The sequence below is a fragment of the Podarcis vaucheri genome (assembly GCF_965113315.1).
Source record: "Podarcis vaucheri genome assembly, chromosome: 6".
In the NCBI taxonomy this organism is placed as follows: domain Eukaryota; kingdom Metazoa; phylum Chordata; class Lepidosauria; order Squamata; family Lacertidae; genus Podarcis; species Podarcis vaucheri.
The window spans coordinates 100,934,881-100,952,911 of NC_138764.1; the positions used below are offsets into that span (position 1 = coordinate 100,934,881).

Sequence of the window (18,031 nt, forward strand, 5' to 3'; positions counted from 1 at the left end):
AATAAGTATTCTTGCTGTTGCCAGCCTTTCCAAGTCCATTGCTGGTGTAGAATTGGGAACAACTTTAAAGAAAATAAAATCTCCAAGCATGTCGATGGAGCATTATTTTTAGCGCTTTGCATAATTTATATTGCATGCTGAATTTAGACTTCTTTCTGGCACGTTAGGGCACCTTGGCAGAAAGCAACCTTCTCCTTGCAACAGATAAATGCCCTTTGGCTCTCACATCCTTTCCTGTCTCTCAGCAAAGCCTTTCCACTGCACTGCTCAGGAATGCTTTTCAAAAGGGGGGGTTAGGAAACACATTCCCTTTTGTCTAAGGGAAATGCTGATTAAATAGCTATTGACTCTTCTTAAGCTGTCTTTGATGGAGCTTTAAGTAGTGATTAATAGGTGCTTATCTGCCCCTGCCCTTGTCCGAACCTCTATAAATATGCTTTTTGTGCAACAGTACTTGGCCGATGTAAATCTTAAGGCCGGGAAGGATTATAGAGATATAACGCTCGAGGGAGCCCTTGTATTCTTTCGTGGAAAAAACTGGTTTTGGGTGTTGTGGGAAGGGGACGTATTTATGTGCACGCAGCGTAGGAGGTTAGGAACCTCTGTAAAGTACAAGAAGAAACCGAAACTGAAAAAGGCAGTTGTGAATAATGCAAACAGAAATAAGACCATTTTAACAGAGGTTAAAACAAGCTGAAAACCATTTTTAGCAGAGGAATGAAGACATTTTCTCCCTGTCTTATAATAGTCGAGGGCGTCCAATGAAGCTGAATGCTGGGAGATCCAGGACAGATAAAAGAAAGGGCTTTGGCCATGCCTTGTTAGACTGTGGAACTCCCTGCCACAGTGATGGCGTTAAAGGCAGATTGGACAAATTCATGGAAGGGAAGGCTACTTTCTGCCGCCACTGTTGGAGGCGTTATGCCTTTGAATACCAACGGCTGAGAATCACCACTCGGAAGAGTTCTGTGACACTCAGATCCAGGGTGGATTTGATTTAAATCAAATCGATTTAAATAATGATTTAAATCACTAGTCAGTAAGACTTGACTTAATTTTTATTTTTTTTTAACAGAAAGAATCATTCTTGCTGGTATAATCTTAATATTTACAGCCATTGGAAGGTTTCATTTTTGGAATAATAAATTTTCAGCGTAGTTTTTACAGTTATATCAAAAATCACCGATTTTGTTACGCAATCAGAAATACATAGACCGATAATTATGAAATTATTGTGAGGTTTAATAAGCTAACTGTTTATATTTGGACAACTTTTCTGCTGTACTTTATTGGAAGGAGAAAAACAATCATTTCCTTAATCACAATTTAAACAATTTATTTAACTAAAGCGATAACATTGTAGCATATGTACAGTATCCATGTTTGTTAACTGATGTGGTTAAACATTTTTTTTAAAAAAACCACCCAAACTTAAGACTGTTTTAGCACACATGAAAAACTTAAAACAAACCCTTATTTCCTGATGGATAGCATTTGGACTATAATGTAACCTAAACAGAAATTATCATTATTCTTCCAACACAGGTATACACACAGACATTTCCCACCCTTGGATTTATGATAAATGTCTCCAAACACCCTCTAATTTTTTGTGTATGTGTGTTCCCCACCCCAGCACTGTTTTTGCAAGTCTGGGTGCTCTTGCTTTGCTTAAATAGAAAACTATCTTTAGAAAGTATATAGAATATATAAAAGGATGTTACATAGAGGAGGGAGAAAGGTTGTTTTCTGCTGCTCCAGAGAAGCGGACACGGAGCAATGGATCCAAACTACAAGAAAGAAGATTCCACCTAAACATTCGGAAGAACTTCCTGACAGTAAGAGCTGTTCGACAGTGGAATTTGCTGCCAAGGAGTGTGGTGGAGTCTCCTACTTTGGAGGTCTTTAAGCAGAGGCTTGACAACCATATCTCAGGAGTGCTCTGATGGTGTTTCCTGCTTGGCAGGGGGTTGGACTCGATGGCCCTTGTGGTCTCTTCCAACTCTAGGATTCTATGAAAGTTTTTTCCTCCAAAAGCGTTTTATTTTAAAAATCCGTTTTAAATCAAAAATATCCGATTTATTTATTATTTATTTATTTATTTATTTAAAAATCATTGATTTTTATCCACCCTGCTCAGATCCCTCCTGTATCTGTTTGGTGTCTTCTGGGATGCAGAGAAGGGAAACTCTGATCCTAAACACCCACTGCCTTGCAGGATATCTTCAGGAGAAGAAAAACCCTAAAGAGTAAAGCCTGCACACATCCAGAATGGAGTCCCTAAGACAGTTGGATGGTGTCTTGTCCACCTCCTTCCAGCGACTCTTGTAACTTCAAGAGTCTGTAACTTGAAGCGTATGTAACCTGAAGCGTCTGTAACCCGAGGTACCACTGTATAGTTGTCTGGTGCTTTTTTAGATTCTTTCACCAGATTAACAGTACAGTGGTACCTCGGGATCCGTTCCGGAGCCCCGTTCGCATCCTGAACGCAACATAAGCCGTGACGGCGCGTGTCCGCGGGTTGCGTTTTGCCGCTTCCGCGCATGTGCGTGATGTCATTTTAAGCGTCAGCGCATGCGCGAGCGGTGAAACCTGGAAGTAACACACCCTGTTACTTCCGGGTTGCCGCGGAGCGCAACTCGAACGCGCTCAACTCAAAGCACATTCAACCCGAGGTGTGACTGTACAGTAATACCTCTTGTTACGTCCGCTTCATGTTACGTTTTTTCAGGTTGCATCCCGCGGTGACCCGGAAGGAGTTACTTCTGGGTTTCACCACTCGTGCATGCACAGACGCTCAAAATGACGTCATGCGCAGAAGCGGCGAATCGCAACCAGCACGGGCGCAGGTGTGCCACTGCGGGTTGCGTTCCTTTCATGTTGTGAATGGGCCTCTGGAACGGATCCCATTCGCAACCAGAGGTACCACTGTATACAAAGCAGCCAGCCAGATATTCATAGGAAGCCTTCAAGCAGGACCTGGGGGCAACAGCCCAATTTCCCCGTCTGTGACTTCCAGCAATGGCATTTGTAATAGGCATGGTGCCTCCAACAGCACATAGCTATTGTTAGCCACGGGGAAGGATACAAATGCCACAGATAAATGGAGAAGCAGCCCTGGCAAAGCGCATGTAAAGACTCTGTGAGGAATGGTGTGGCGTTTTCCAATTCCAAAGAGAATTCGGCCGTCTTGCGGGGCACTTCCTGAGACGCAGAGCAAGACTCGTCCGAGACAGATGGACCTGCACTTCAGAGTGGCTGAAGTGGGAGGGAAAGGAATGCGAGTTCAATCCCAAGGCTTAACCTTATCTCCCCAGAAATTTAGAAACCCCTTCCCATAATCCTGCAAGAGAAGGCTGTCTTTATATACATTATTCCATTTCTATCCGCTGTTACTCCAAGGTGGCTTACGTGTTTCTCCTCACCCTCTTTATTTTCACAATAACTCTACCAGGTAGGCTCAGCTGAGAGTTAATTAAGAAAAAATTGCTGCTTTATCCCTTATGGGGTATCCAAGAGCTCATATAGAATCCTTATGTAGGTTCTCTATGGGTAGGAGAAGCAGAGAATATTGAGAAGCAAAGCAGCTAGCAAGCCTGATCTTTATTAAACTCTTGCAACAGGGTGCTCACACACAAACACACACACACCCCGCAGGGAAGGAGGAGAGGAACCCAGAACATTGGTGTGCAAGCTCTTATACGGTGGTAAAGGTGAAGGTACCCCTGCCCGTACGGGCCAGTCTTGACAGACTCTAGGGTTGTGCGCTCATCTCACTCTAGAGGCTGGGAGCCAGCGCTGTCCGCAGACACTTCCGGGTCACGTGGCCAGCGTGACAAAGCTGCATCTGGCGAGCCAGCGCAGCACACGGAAACGCCGTTTACCTTCCCGCTATAAAGCGGTACCTATTTATCTACTTGCACTTAGGGGTGCTTTCGAACTGCTAGGTGGGCAGGAGCTGGGACCGAACGATGGGAGCACACCCCCCGTGGGGATTCGAACTGCCGACCATGCGATCGGCAAGTCCTAGGCGCTGAGGTTTTACCCACAGCGCCACCCGCGTCCCCGATTATACAGTGGTACCTCGGGTTAAGTACTTAATTCGTTCTGGAGGTCCGTTCTTAACCTGAAACTGTTCTTAACCTGAAGCACCACTTTAGCTAATGGGGTCTCCTGCGGCTGCCGCGCCGCCTGAGCACGATTTCTGTTCTCAACCTGAAGCAAAGTTCTTAACCTGAAGCACTATTTCTGGGTTAGCGGAGTCTGTAACCTGAATAGTATGTAACCTGAAGTGTATGTAACCCGAGGCACCACTGTATATACTTTTGAAATTGCCTCCCCTGTAGCGCAAGACCACCCCCCAAAACATCATACATACATCACAGAAAGAGGTGGTCCCCTGCAGAAATCTGAGTGTGTTGTTTCTCTCCTGTCTGCCAGGATACCTGATAATGCCTTATCTGCTTGCCTTTTCCGGGTAGCCTGGCCATTCCTTGGAGATGGTCAATACTTAGTTCCTGAATCTCTTGCGCATATTGATAGTGTGCTCAGCTTAACAGATACTTGCCAGACTGTATTTACAGGGAGGTGTAAGCCCCTGCAGTCCAAAGACAACTGGAAAGCTTTCCCCATTTCCTTCCTCCTTGCAGAGAAAGATTTGAGGTCAATTTGGGAGAGTCAAAATGGCTTCAGGATTGTTCTGTACTATTTCAGACACGTGGTTTATATACTTATGTATGTGTTTGCCTTGTACATTATGAACATTTATTAGATAGATAGATAGATAGATAGATAGATAGATAGATAGAGTGGTGCCCCGCAAGACGAATGCCTCGCAAGACGGAAAACTCGCTAGACGAAAGAGTTTTCCGTTTTGGAGGTGCTTCGCAAAACGAATCTCCTATGGGCTTGCTTCGCAAGACGAAAATGTCTTGCGAGTTCCTGCTGGTTTTTTCCCTCCCCCCCCTTTTTCTAAGCCGCTAAGCCGCTTATCAGCTGATCCGATCAGCAGATAAGCCGCTAAAAGCCGCTAATAGCACTAATCCGCTAATCCGTCAATGGGCTTGCTTCGCAAGACGAAAAAACCGCTAGACGAAGAGAATCACAGAACGGATTCTTTTCGTCTTGCGAGGCACCACTGTAGATAGATGATAGATAGATAGATAGATAGATAGATAGATAGATAGATAGATAGATATGAATGAAAGAGCTTCATGGACAAGTTTGGATTTGACCCCCCGGGTTCCCAGAGCCTATCCCAACTTTCTAGCTACTACGTCACTCTGTTACGGTGGCTTCTGTTTCTCACGTGTCTGCTGGACGGGACATTGTGGTTTGGAAGGAGATCGGAGCCATAGAAGTAGTCTTTAAAAAGATAAATATTTCTGCTTAAATGCAGTGCATTTCCTCTGTAAATTTTACATGGCCCACCTTGCTTGTCAATCACAGGTTTGCCCAGGCTTGTAAACAGCTGCTGGCCCAATGGCAATGTCCTCTAAGCATTCATTGATAAAAAACAAAACGTTACAAAAGCGTCTTTCTCTCCCTGCTGCTTTGAAAGTCACAAATGACTATTTGTGGGCAGGCAGCCAGTAGCACATTTTTTTATTTTTGGTAGGCTCATCCATACCTTCCAGACTTATTTGCAAAGCTGAGTTTGCTAAACAGGAAGAACTACCGCTTACAAGGAAACACACAGATGGCGTCTTTGTAAATGCAAACGAATCTCACTGCAAAAATAAAATAAAATGAGCCACTCCCATTACGATTCAGTAGAAAAATAATCAGCTTCTGTTAGTGAAAAGGTGTCATCTTGATTGGTGACAAAACCGGTGGTGTCACCTAGAGCCAGTGTGGTTTAGTGGTTGGAGCAGGCAGCCCCAACCTTCGGCCCTCCAGATGGTTTGGACTACAATTTCCATCATCCCTGACCTGGTCCTGTTAGCTAGGGATCATGGGAGTTGTAGGCCAAAACATCTGGCTAGGATCTGGGAGACCAGGGTACAAATCTCAACTCAGCCATGACACTCATCAGGTGACCCTAGTCCAGGCCATGCCTCTCAGCCTAATCTACAACACAGGGTTGTCGTGTGGATTCCTTGAGGAGGAAGAGAAGAACCATGAATGCCATCTTGAACTCCTTGAAGAAATACAATAAATGATGCAGATTACAGTGGTACCCCGCAAGACGAACGCCTCGGAAGACGAAAAACTTGCTAGACGAAGGAGTTTTTCGTTTTCTTAGCTGCTTCGCAAGACGCATTTCCCTATGGGCTTGCTTCGCAAAACGAAGCTTGCCCTGCAAGCTCCGGGGATAGCAGGGAAGTGCAGCGCGTCTTCCCCGCTGTCCCCGGACCTCTTTTGAACCAAGGGGCGCCGCAATCTCCGGGGACAGAGGGGAAGCGCCACGCGCCTTCCCCTCTCTCCCCGGACCCCTTTTGAATCAAGGGGTGGCAACGGGGAGAAGCGATTCTCCCCGCTGCCCCTTCCCTTGCTTTAAAACAGGTCCGGGGACAGAGGGGAAGGCGCGCGGCGCTTCCCCTCTGTCCCCCCCGGACGGTCTCCATAGGAACGCATTGATTGATTTTCAATGCATTCCTGTGGGAAACCGTGCTTCGCAAGACGAAAAACTCGCAAGAAGAAAAAACTTGCGGAACGAATTAATTTCGTCTTGCGAGGCACCACTGTATCTCAGACTTAATGGGGTTTAACGTAACCTAACTAAGCCCTAATCAGAGAAGTCCCAACTCTGCGTTACAAAGATATCTGCAAGCGAGGCACAAAGGCTGGCAACGTCAACCCTTCCATGCGGGATCCCCTTGCAGATGACCGCAGCGCCAGACGATGGGACAGTCAGGTTGTGGGTCCATCGCAGTGACCAGAGGAGGAATGACCGCTGGGAGGAGTGCAGAGAAAAGAAAGGCCGTGGTGCCTATGCAGTAGTACAACCGGACGCCTTCCTCTGCCCCAGCTGCAACAAAACATGTCTCTCCTGTATCAGTCTCTACAGCCACAGCAGGTGCTGTGTAACTCTCCAACGGTTTGACTTCACTTCCAAATGTACAGGCCTCCATTGTCTGCCAAGACAGACGGATGCCAAGCAAACTGAGAGGAGAACTCAGCCATTGCGGCTGATAGCCGTATCCTCTGTGAATGGGCTCCCTCACAGTGGGTGGGGAACACATTCCCCAATCCATCCATGTGGATTAGGACAGTTCTGGGGTGTGGAGTGTTTAATCCCCAGAGAGGCCCTAGAGGCTGGAGGGGAATCCTAGTCCAGCACCGAGGGCCTTCTGGCAGTTCCCTCGCTGCGAGAAGCCAAGCTACAGGGAACCAGGCAGAGGGCCTTCTCGGTAGTGGCACCCGCCCTGTGGAACGCCCTCCCACCAGATGTCATAGAGAAAAACAACTACCAGACTTTTAGAAGACATCTGAAGGCAGCCCTGTTTAGGGAAGCTTTTAATGTTTAATAGATTATTGTATTTTAATACTTTGTTGGAAGCCGCTCAGAGTGGCTGTGGAAACCCAGCCAGATGGATGGGGTATAAATAATAAATTATTATTATTATTATTATTATTATTATTATTAGTCAGGCCTGGGTTGTCAATCAGTGTGCTGGGGCACCCTGGGGAGACTGGAGGAATGCGACCATTAACTTGCAGCCCGTATATATCTTCCTGCGTTATCTCTCTCTTTCCTTTTCTCTGAGGAACATTCAGGGGAGCCAGCAGGGGGGGGGCAGAACGGGTCAGGGTGGGGGCGAATGGGGGGAATCCCCATTTACACGCGTCCTGTAACGGAACCCTGGTCCGCAGGGAAGCCACAGAAAGATTGTGGTTATGTCAAGGGTGCTGTGGACTCGAAAAGGTTGAAAACCACTGGCAGAGCCGCCGCACCCCATCCCAGATGCAGGGAATGTGGAGTTATGATCTGGCTCAGGGATGTGGGAAGGATTTTGCCTGATTTTGCCATCTCTGTAACCTGCACCGCTTAACCTGCATTCTGCACCCGCTGAACCCAGCACACTCTGGAAAGGCAGCCCTGCTTTGAACTGCCTCCCCCCCCCCCCCAATAATTGCATCCTTAAAGACAGTTCCAAACTGGGGAAAGAGCACAGCTTAAAAAGCTTGTTGAAAAAGGAATTTCCTCCGCGTGTGCTAAGAAGGCAACCGAGGCGGCCCTTGTCTTAATATTCCAGGGGAGGGTAATCTGCGCATTATGAATTACGGTGCTGGAGGAGACTCTTGAGAGTCCCATGGACTGCAAGAAGATCAAACGCATCCATTCTTAAGGAAATTAGCCCTGAGTGCTCACTGGAAGGACAGATCCTGAAGCTGAGGCTCCAAGACTTTGGCCACCTCATGAGAAGAGAAGACTCCCTGGGAAAGACCCTGATGTTGGGAAAGATGGAGGGCACAAGGAGAAGGGGATGACAGAGGACGAGATGGTTGGACAGTGTTCTCGAAGCTACCAGCATGAGTTTGACCAAACTGCGGGAGGCAGTGGAAGACAGGAGTGCCTGGCGTGCTCTGGTCCACAGGGTCACGAAGAGTTGGACACGACTAAATGACTAAATAACAACAATCTGGGCATTACCTGCCCAAATGTCACTGCTGCTTCCTGTAGTAAACATTCGTCGTAACAGATTTCTGCATGCATTTCGTCTTCGCTTGGCTGGCCTACCCTCTGCTTCGAAAGGAAACTGGACCACGATTCTACTGCCGTGTTTCTTTTTCTGAACCTTTCTAACCTAGAGCAGTGGTTCCCAAATCGTTTTTTGCTCCTTTGGTTCCTTAAACTCCTTCCCAGCGCCCCCTACCATATAAATAGGTAAAGGCTAAAGGAACCCCTGACCATTAGGTCCAGTCATAGGTGCCGACTCCATGGGGCCTGAGGGGGCCCGAGCCCCCTCAAAAATTCGTTTGGGGGGCTCTGCCCCCCAATAATTTAAGAAAATTATTAGTGCGTGAACCTTCGTGTAAAGTCTGGCGGGCCAGCGCTGCAGCCGCGGTGACATCAAAAGGACTGGAGAGTCCCGAGGAGATGGCACGGCGGGGGAGAGAGAGGCAGGAGGTGCACTCGCTCGCCATGCGCACGCACACGCAAATACAAACACACCGAGGGAGAGGGAAAAGTGTTTTGCAGGAGGAGCTGCTGCTGCCGCCGCCGCTGCTGCCAGGACGCGCCAGAGGAGCCGCCGGGTGGGAGGGGGAATCCGAACGGAACAACAACAAGAGAGAGAGAGAGAGAGAGAGAAGCAGCAGTGTCTCTGAATGGGCTGGATATTCCTCCGCAGGCGGCGCTGGCTCTGTGGCTCCCGGGGCCTGGGCGGCAGCAAGCAAAGCAAAGGAGCCGCCGACCGAACAGCAGCAGCAGCCGCCGCCAAAGCTGAGGCAGGAGCAGCAGCTGCGCGGGGTCTCGCGTTCTCTCAGAGGCTCGCGCTGCTTCTCGCGTTCTCCCTCCCCCAGGACCCCGGTATGGGCCCCCCCAATATTTTTTATAAGTCGGCGCCCCTGGGTCCAGTCATGACTGACTCTGGGGTTGCGGTGCTCATCTCGCTTTATTGGCCGAGGGAGCCGGCGTACAGCTTCTGGGTCATGTGGCCAGCATGACTAAGCTGCTTCTGGCGAACCAGAGCAGCACACGGAAACGCCATTCACCTTCCCGCCAGAGCGGTACCTATTTATCTACTTGCACTTTGACGTGCTTTCAAACTGCTAGGTTGGCAGGAGCAGGGACCGAGCAACGGTCGCAGGGATTTGAACCGCCAACCTTCTGATTAGCAAGTTCTAGGCTCTGGTTTAACCCACAGTGCCACCCGCATCCCTTACCCTATAAATAGCTTTATTCAAAATAGTGGTTTGCACTGCCCACTCAGGAAGATAACGGCACAGTGAAATTCAAAGCAGGAACAATTAATTGCACATTTATTTCAAATCCAATTAAAGCTATTTAGTTTAATGAGTTTGGCAAAACGGATGCTCTTGATGCTGTGATAACCAGCTTTTCGAAGGGGCGAAGTGATTTGGAGCTTCTGAGAATTTGTTCAGAAGTAAGCTGAATGCTCTTGGGCAGTCCTAACAGACAACAATAAGATCCACCTTGGCGGCCAAAGGGGTGCTTTCAAAGAGATCTTCAAAATTCTTTTCTCCACAATTGACCCATTTCCGACACCCGCCTTGTTTCCCTGTGGGGCTGGGCTTCTCTCATGTGGCAGCGACTCTCGGATCAGGACACATGTGAATAAGTGAGCTCTGCTTCAAGGTCTCAACTGTGCGACAGTCAGTGAGGAACTGGGCGGTCAGTTGGCCACTGGCTCTTCCGCCTCTGTAGAGCAGCTTGAGGCATCAACATAACTGGATCGCTTTTCTGTGAACACCTGGGAGAAGACATGAGCTCAATACAGTGGTGCCCCGCAAGACGAATGCCTCGCAAGACGGAAAACTCGCTAGACGAAAGGGTTTTCCGTTTTGGAGGTGCTTCGCAAAGCGAATTTCCTATCGGCTTGCTTCGCAAGACGACAATGTCTTGCGAGTTCCTGCTGGTTTTTTCCTCCCCCCCCCCTTTTCCCAAGCCGCTAAGCCGCTTATCAGCTGATCCAATCAGCAGATAAGCCGCTTAACAGCTGATCCGCTAAGCCGCTTATCAGCTGATCCGCTAAGCCGCTAATGGGCTTGCTTCGCAAGACAAAAAAACCGCAAGACGAAGAGACTTGCGGAACGGATTCTTTTCGTCTTGCGAGGCACCACTGTACTGTCTTGTTGGAAGCACATTCCATAGCGCAGGTGCTACCACACCAAAGGCCCAGAGCAGGCATAGACAAACTCCGGCCCTCCAGATGTTTGGGACTACAATTCCCATCATCCACTGGTCCTGTCAGCTAGGGATGATGGAAATTGTAGTCCCAAACATCTGGAGGGCCAGAGTTTGCCTGTGCCTGTTCCAGTGCAAACAACTCTACTAAGAGCATCTCTCCGGAGGGAATGAAGTGACCAGGCAGGGGTATACATGGTTAGGGGTCCCTGGAGATAACCTAGGACGCAGGTAAAGATAAAGTACCCCTGACCATTAAGTCCAGTCGTGAACGACTCTGGGGTTGCAGCGCTCATCTCGCTTTATTGGCTGAGGGAGCCGGCGTACAGCTTCCGGGTCATGTGGCCAGCATGACTAAGCTGCTTCTGGCGAAACCAGAGCAGCGCACGGAAACACCGTTTACCTTCCCGCTGGAGCGGTACCTATTTATCTACTTGCACTTTGATGTGCTTTCAGACTGCTTGATTGGCAGGAGCAGGTACCAAACAACGGGAGCTCACCCCGTTGTAGGGATTCAAACTGCCGACCTTCCGATCGGCAAGCCCAAGGCTCAGTGTTTTACACCACAGCACCACCCGCGTCCCTAAGGACGCAGCTACACAGCTGCAAAAAAAACCATTTTAAATGTGTTGTAACGTGCAATATACAAATGTGACACTAGATGGCAACAGTGAGCTATGCAAAATACAAAGTATTTTTCAAAACTTTTTTTAAAATGCACTTTTACAGCGTTTTTAATATGCATGTAGATTCCATCCTAGTCTCATATTGTCCAGAGTTGTTGTAGCTCCTGCCCAGAGAAATATCATGCATGGAGCTGTCTGCAGAACCCAAGTTGGGATATATACCCCTGCTGATGGCAGTATGCAGTGCATAGAAATCGTATGGATTTAAACTGGATTTCAAAGGGGCTTTGGAGACAGCAAAGAAGCCACATAGAAGTTGTGATTTGGAAAGCAGAGAGAATCCGGTTCTGAAGCAACTTGCATTTTGAAACCCGACCAAAAAAAGGGTGTTTTTTATTTATCATGGCAGTTATTTGACTCCATTCATTAGTCAAGAGTATATTGGAGGGACATAGCTTATTTGGCAATGAGAGCTGTAGTGGAAATGTATAATTAGTTAGTGGGTTTCACCTGATTTTCATATTTAATCACAGCCAAGACTCTTTATAAAGCAATTCTCTCAACCTCTTTGCTCCTTCTCCAGCTCAAGGGATGTCACCCATTCATAATGGCCCAAAACTGTAACAGCTCGTATATTTAGCTAGTGGAAAACATATTCTTCACAGCATCAGCCCGTATTTTCTGTGTTTTGTTGGAATGTTGTGGGGGCTGTATAGCCTTGATCCTATGCAGAAGTGAGTGGGCCCGATGGGGCTTACTTGAAAGAACCTGTTCACCGAACTGCCCTGAAACTGTGTGGGATTGAGGTTAAAATCAGCAACACATTTATGGAAAACTATTTGGTGTTACTTGCTTTTGTTTAAGTACCCTTGCTGTGTCATTTGGCTACGTTGAAATTATTCTTAATTTCATTTATTAATCCCTTCCTTTGAAGCATCTCAGGGCAATTGTCACAATCCAAACCAAACCAAATTGCATATATTTTAAAAAAATAAAAATAGTTTGAACAATTAACATATATGAAAAGATTCCTTCCAGTAGCACCTTAAAGACCAACTAAGTTAGTTCTTGGTATGAGCTTTCGTGTGCATGCACACTTCTTCAGATACACGAAAAAGCTCATACCAAGAACTAACTTAGTTGGTCTTTAAGGTGCTACTGGAAGGATTTTTTTTTATTTTGACTATGGCAGACCAACACGGCTACCTATCTGTAACTGGATATATGAAAAGAGTTCATAAAGCAGTTTCAGATACATTCAGATAACAGCTGGGACATACATAGTGCTTAGTTCATAGCATTGAAGTTTGTGATTCCCATTCTGAAAAATGAAATCTTGTGCAGGCTTGCATTTAGCTACTAGCCTGGTACCCACAGGTAGGCATGCCATGCAGACTGATACGGAAGGGGGGGCATGTCTTCTTCACCTCCTTCTTCGCTACAATATATCCATTTATTTCCAATTCTCAATGTCAAAAGGGACTAAAATCTATAAAATTCATAGAAAATCAACGTGCCAATTTGCTAGGACTCCATGACACCTCCCCTGTCCTCCATAATCCCTCAAGCAAGGTGTCAAGACCCTAATCCTGTCAAATCACTCTGCCAAGCCTTTCCTCCGGGCAATGCCAGGTGGCAGACCATGCATACATGGACCATTGTCTTCTCATCAGGTACTCAGGATGTGCTTATCTGCGCATATCTCCAGCTCTGCATATTCCCCCCTCCCTCCTCCGTATGTTAATCCTGTGTAACCCAACCTCTTCTTAATGTATTCATGATGTAACTAGGATGTATTTTGCACTGTATTCTGGGACATGGAGGGAAGTTTCAAAAACTCATGTCGCCCCTTTCTCGGGGTTCAATCTCGTCTTGAACCTGTTGCGCAATAAACTTGGATCTTCTGCAGTTTGCTCCTGTCTCCGGCTGAGCTCATTTTCTTCCGCAGGGACCCGCGGACCTAGTCCGACGAGCTGGGTGGCAGAGTAGCCCCGCACCTAGATTTTACCGTAACAAGGTGAATGAAAGCCTTCTGGGGGAAAGGGAACTAGACACCTGGAAGGAGACTACTCACATCTTCATTGGAAGAGAGTTCCAGAGTTTGGGGGCTGCCCAGGAGAAGACCCCTTTCCCCACGGAGGCTAAGCCAGACTTAGTTGGATGGAGTCTGTAGGTCAGACATTTCCAAAGTCTGTTTCAGGAGCCTAATCCGGCCTGCTGGTCGGTTTAATCTGGCCCCTGTGGCAGTTTATTTCCTGGGGTAAAATCCCGAAAAAATCCTCAGCAACTTCAATCCTAAAAAGAAACTCAACAATTTTGGGGTAAAATCCTTTAAAAAGCTCAATTTCAATCCTAAGAAAAAGTCAGAGGTCAACAACTTCTGAAGGGCCTTCACGGCCCTTCACTTCATCAAATCTGGCCCTCTTTGAAAATTTTGGACACAACCGCTTTAGGTGAACCTCTTCAAGAAGGTTTCAAGAGCTGGAAGGAAGGGCAGGTTCATAACGGGACTACAGATAATTAGGAACCAAGTTGTTTTAGGATTTAGAGATCAGACATAGCGCAGGGATGTCCAACCTGTAGATCACTGGTAGATCACCGGGGTGCTCCAGGTAGATCGCGGGAAGATAGGAGGTGATCACTGAGAAACAGCTTGGGGGGGGGGAGCTAAACAACCCTTGGCAAATCTCCCCCCGTTTAGTTGCCACCTTTGGTAGATCACTGTCAGTTTTTTCATATTGGGAGTAGATCACAGTCTCTTGGGAGTTGGACATGCCTGGACATAGGCAAGGGATGTTTTGCATGCAGAAGGTGTCTGGATCATTCCCCAACATTTCCAGGTAGGACTAGAAATGTCCCCTCCTTGAAAAACTGGAGAGATGCTACTAGCCTGTGTCAGCAATGCTGAGACATCTGGGCCAGTGGTCCGACTCTGTATAAGCAGCTCCCTGTTTTCCTGTGTTCCCATCACTTGGCAAGCCGTTTGTCTCATTCTGCACCAGCTACAAGTTCCAGACATTTCGCCCCAAAGGCATAGAATGCCTCTCAGTCGGCAGATCTGGAAGTTGCATGGTCTGAATGAGAACAGCCTGGTCTCTGTCTTCCTGTGGCACTCAAAGCAGGCATGGCAGCCAACGCTGAAAAAATGCCATAAGCTGCCACCTGGGATTCCAAGAGCTCAGCCACATTGCTTAGGCCAGCAGATCCAGACCTTTTGCGATATATTTTTTTAACCAGCTTTGGCGATTAGGTTAAAGCACCTCCATAATTGCAAAAAAAAAAATTGCTTATTTTTGCAATATTTTAAAACCAGTTGTCGATTAGATGAATGCACCTCCATATTTGCAAAAAAAAAAAAATGCTTATTTTTTGCCATATTTTTGCTGAAGAGTTTTGCGGCACGGCAAGAGAACGTAACACGGAACGCTCTCTCTTTCTCGTTCCAAACCCCGCCGTTCTGTGCCCCCCCCCTCCACACTCTTACTCGTTTTCTCAACCACTTCCTCTCTTCATTCTCTGCGCGGCCACCAGCTTTTCCTGTCTCTAGGAAGCCTTCACAAGAGATGGCCGGGGCTTTCCCAAAAAAGGGCTTTAGCGTTGCATTTAGATTATGCCATTTCCTTTGCCACTCCCTTTCCTGTGAAGTAACAAGACATTCACTTCCCCTCTCCTCCTTTTCCCCCCTTTTTGTTCTATCACCCCTCGAGTCTATCTATCTGCCTTTTTTTTCCCCCTTCCTTTTTTGCAAAATGTGTTGTGCTGTGCCCTGCAAGTAGACATCAGTCTGCTTGGAGAGACCTCAGGATGGCTAGATGGAATCCTGCCAGCCACGGAACAGGTAAGGGAACCTATACTAACCTGGAACTTTTTTACCATGCTCTCACGGTTGTCTTTTTCTGACTTTGGGCAAGATAGCCTTTCGCAACGGGGTGGTGTCTCTGCAACTGCCCATGCCCAGCAGCTTTTGCAAACAGAATACACTTGTTCACATTGTTTGGGCTTTATTTGTTTTTAACCACTTGCCCACAACTTCATGTGTCCTTTGCCCCAGGGGGGAAAGAACCAGCTTTTTCCCTACCTGTTTGCAAAAGCTTCCTTGCAGGGAGGCAGTTCTTACAAACTGTGGGCAGATAAATGTCTACCTGTCTGCCTCATTTAAGGGCCTTCCTGTCAAAACCATATTCTAAATACTTCAGTGCTACGCTGTAGTTCATTCCCGAATGATTTCCCTTAATGCACATTTGTATTCCGGTGTCTTCATAATTAGGGGAATTTCTGCTTACTCAGAAGCTTGGCGTTTCGGGAATATTTGTGCTCAGAGCTGGAAAAAATATTTCATATCCTATTTTACGCTGGTGTGACCCGTCCTTGTCTCAATGCTTTCTGCTTGTTCTCTTCCATTTTCCTCTTCATATCCCCCCCACCTCTTTTTCCTTCCATGCCTTTGTTCTGCTCACTTTACCAGACTTCTTTTTAGCTGCTTCTGCCACCTCCGTTTCTCTCCTCCCCGCCGGCTGCCAACCTCCTCTTTCGGAGATCATAAATGCATAGATGTTTAAGTGGATTATCATATTGATGCTTCGGTTCAAGCTTATGCGCCGCATCTCGGTCGGCACACAGAAATAAGCCCTCTTTGAAGCGCCGTGCGCATGCCACCGTCGCTCCTCGGAAGACAAAATTGTGTGGGTGCCTCTTCTGCGTGGGAAGCTGTTTGCACGAAGCGGTTCCTGTGCGTGGTGTTACTGTAAACCTTGCTCTTTTTGCAGGGGGGCTGTGGCCAAAGATGGCGCTCGAGGCATTTGGGTGTCATTTCACCACAATGTGTTCCTTGGGTGCAATGGCAACCACCCAGTTTGCCATCTCCTTCCTCCGTGTCGGCACTGAGAGGTTTCGCACCTCTGCCAGCAGCCGTTGTGGGTGAACTGGGAGAAACCCAGTTACGCCACGTTCTCCTCCCCAGGAACTTTTGTCCGAACCCCACATTGCCCTCTTTCCAGAAACTGGCAACTCTCCCCCATGCCCATTTCTGCTTTCTAAGCCCATAAACTTCTCCCGGAACATATTAATCCGCTGCTGCTTTTATCCGTTTTATCTAAATATTCATATGACGTTTCACATTTTAGGATTTCTGCTCCAGATTATTTTCATTTCTCTGTTCACGTTAACTCTCTTTCAAGATGGGATAGTGGCAGAACACATCATACTGTCAGGTTACAATTGTATTTTATTTTATTTTCTGACCAGGATTCGGCTACATAACTTCAGCGTCCGAGTAGTCTGTTTGTGTTTCTGTATTATGATTTTATGTTGTAACTGCCCTGAGACTCGCAGGTATAGGGCGGTATACAAATTAAAAAATAATAATAGTTCGTGAGTTTCCTGAAGCTATTTTATTCTAATTGTCTCTCTAGCTTAATAGTATATTAAAGGCAGTAAGCGAATTTCCTTTCCGCTTGGATTAGTCATCGTTTTGTGTTGTGTTGTAGGGGCTTCCTTTTCGTTGCCTGCTTTTATTTTATTTTTATTTTAAGAAGACCTGAGGTGGTTACAGGATCTGACAGGAGTCGCCTAGCAGAATGATTCCTACTCACATATCAAAATTTTCCCTAAAATCCCACCATGTGCCGCCGCCCCCCGCTCCCAAATCTACTCCAAGTGGGAAGTTTTAAATGGTTGATGTTTTATTGTGTGTTTTAATTTTTTTGGGGAGCCGCCCAGAGCGGCTGGGGCAACGCAGTCAGATGGGGGTGGCATATTAAATAATAAAATTATTATTGCTCCCCAAAAAATTGTTGGGGGGGATCCCCACAGCAGATGGGTGTGTGAGGAGAGCGAGGGGAGTTTCCACAGCACAGCCAGAAGTCATTTGCAACTTTGTGCCATATACTATAAGCCAGTGACGGCCAAACTTGGCCCTCCAGCTGTTTTGGGACTACAACTCCCATCATTCCTAGCTAGCAGGACCAGTGGTCAGGGATGATGGGAGTTGTAGTCCCAAAACAGCTGGAGGGCCAAGTTTGGGGATCACAGCTTTAAACTCTCCCCCCCCTCCAAAATCCTGGGAAATATAGTTTGTTCAGGGAAACCCCCTATTCCCCTTCACAGGACTACAGTTCCCAGAGTCGTTTTATAGTCCTCTTCAGAAGGGAATGCAGAAAATGGCGGCCTTCCTGGCCACTCTCAGCACCCTGAACAGACGACATTTCCCAGGATTCCCTGGGGGAAGCCATGACGGTTGAATGTGGCATCATCGTGCTTTGAATATACGACATTTCCCAGGATTCCCTGGGGGAAGCCATGACGGTTGAATGTGGCATCATCGTGCTTTGAATATACGACATTTCCCAGGAGTCTCTGGGGGAAGCCATGACGGTTGAATGTGGCATCATCGTGCTTTGAATATATGGTGTGAATGTGGCCTTTGGGGCTGGATTCAAACCCCGTGGTTTTCTGCGTGAGAATTAGTCTCCGGTTTCCAGGCGGTGAAAATATCCCAAGTACATAGTGGGCAAAGATGCCCAGGAAATTAGATGAGAACGAGGCCCGGTCCTAACGTTAGGCGGGAAGAGGCGGCAGTTTCTTGTGGGGACAA

At 47.2% G+C, this 18,031-nt stretch overlaps 1 protein-coding gene across 2 annotated transcripts in view; it reads left to right on the forward strand.

Moving 5' to 3' along the window:
* RGS19 (regulator of G protein signaling 19) overlaps nucleotides 1-18,031 on the forward strand; it is a 66,398-nt gene that overhangs the window by 11,626 nt on the left and 36,741 nt on the right. Inside the window, exon 1 of one of the 2 annotated variants that reach the window (XM_082226527.1) lies at nucleotides 14,928-15,277. The exons of the other annotated variant lie outside the window; for it this stretch is intronic. The gene's annotated coding sequence lies outside the window, so the exon portion shown is untranslated. Of the gene's footprint in view, nucleotides 1-14,927; nucleotides 15,278-18,031 lie in introns of those variants that run through there. 2 annotated transcript variants of the gene reach the window in all.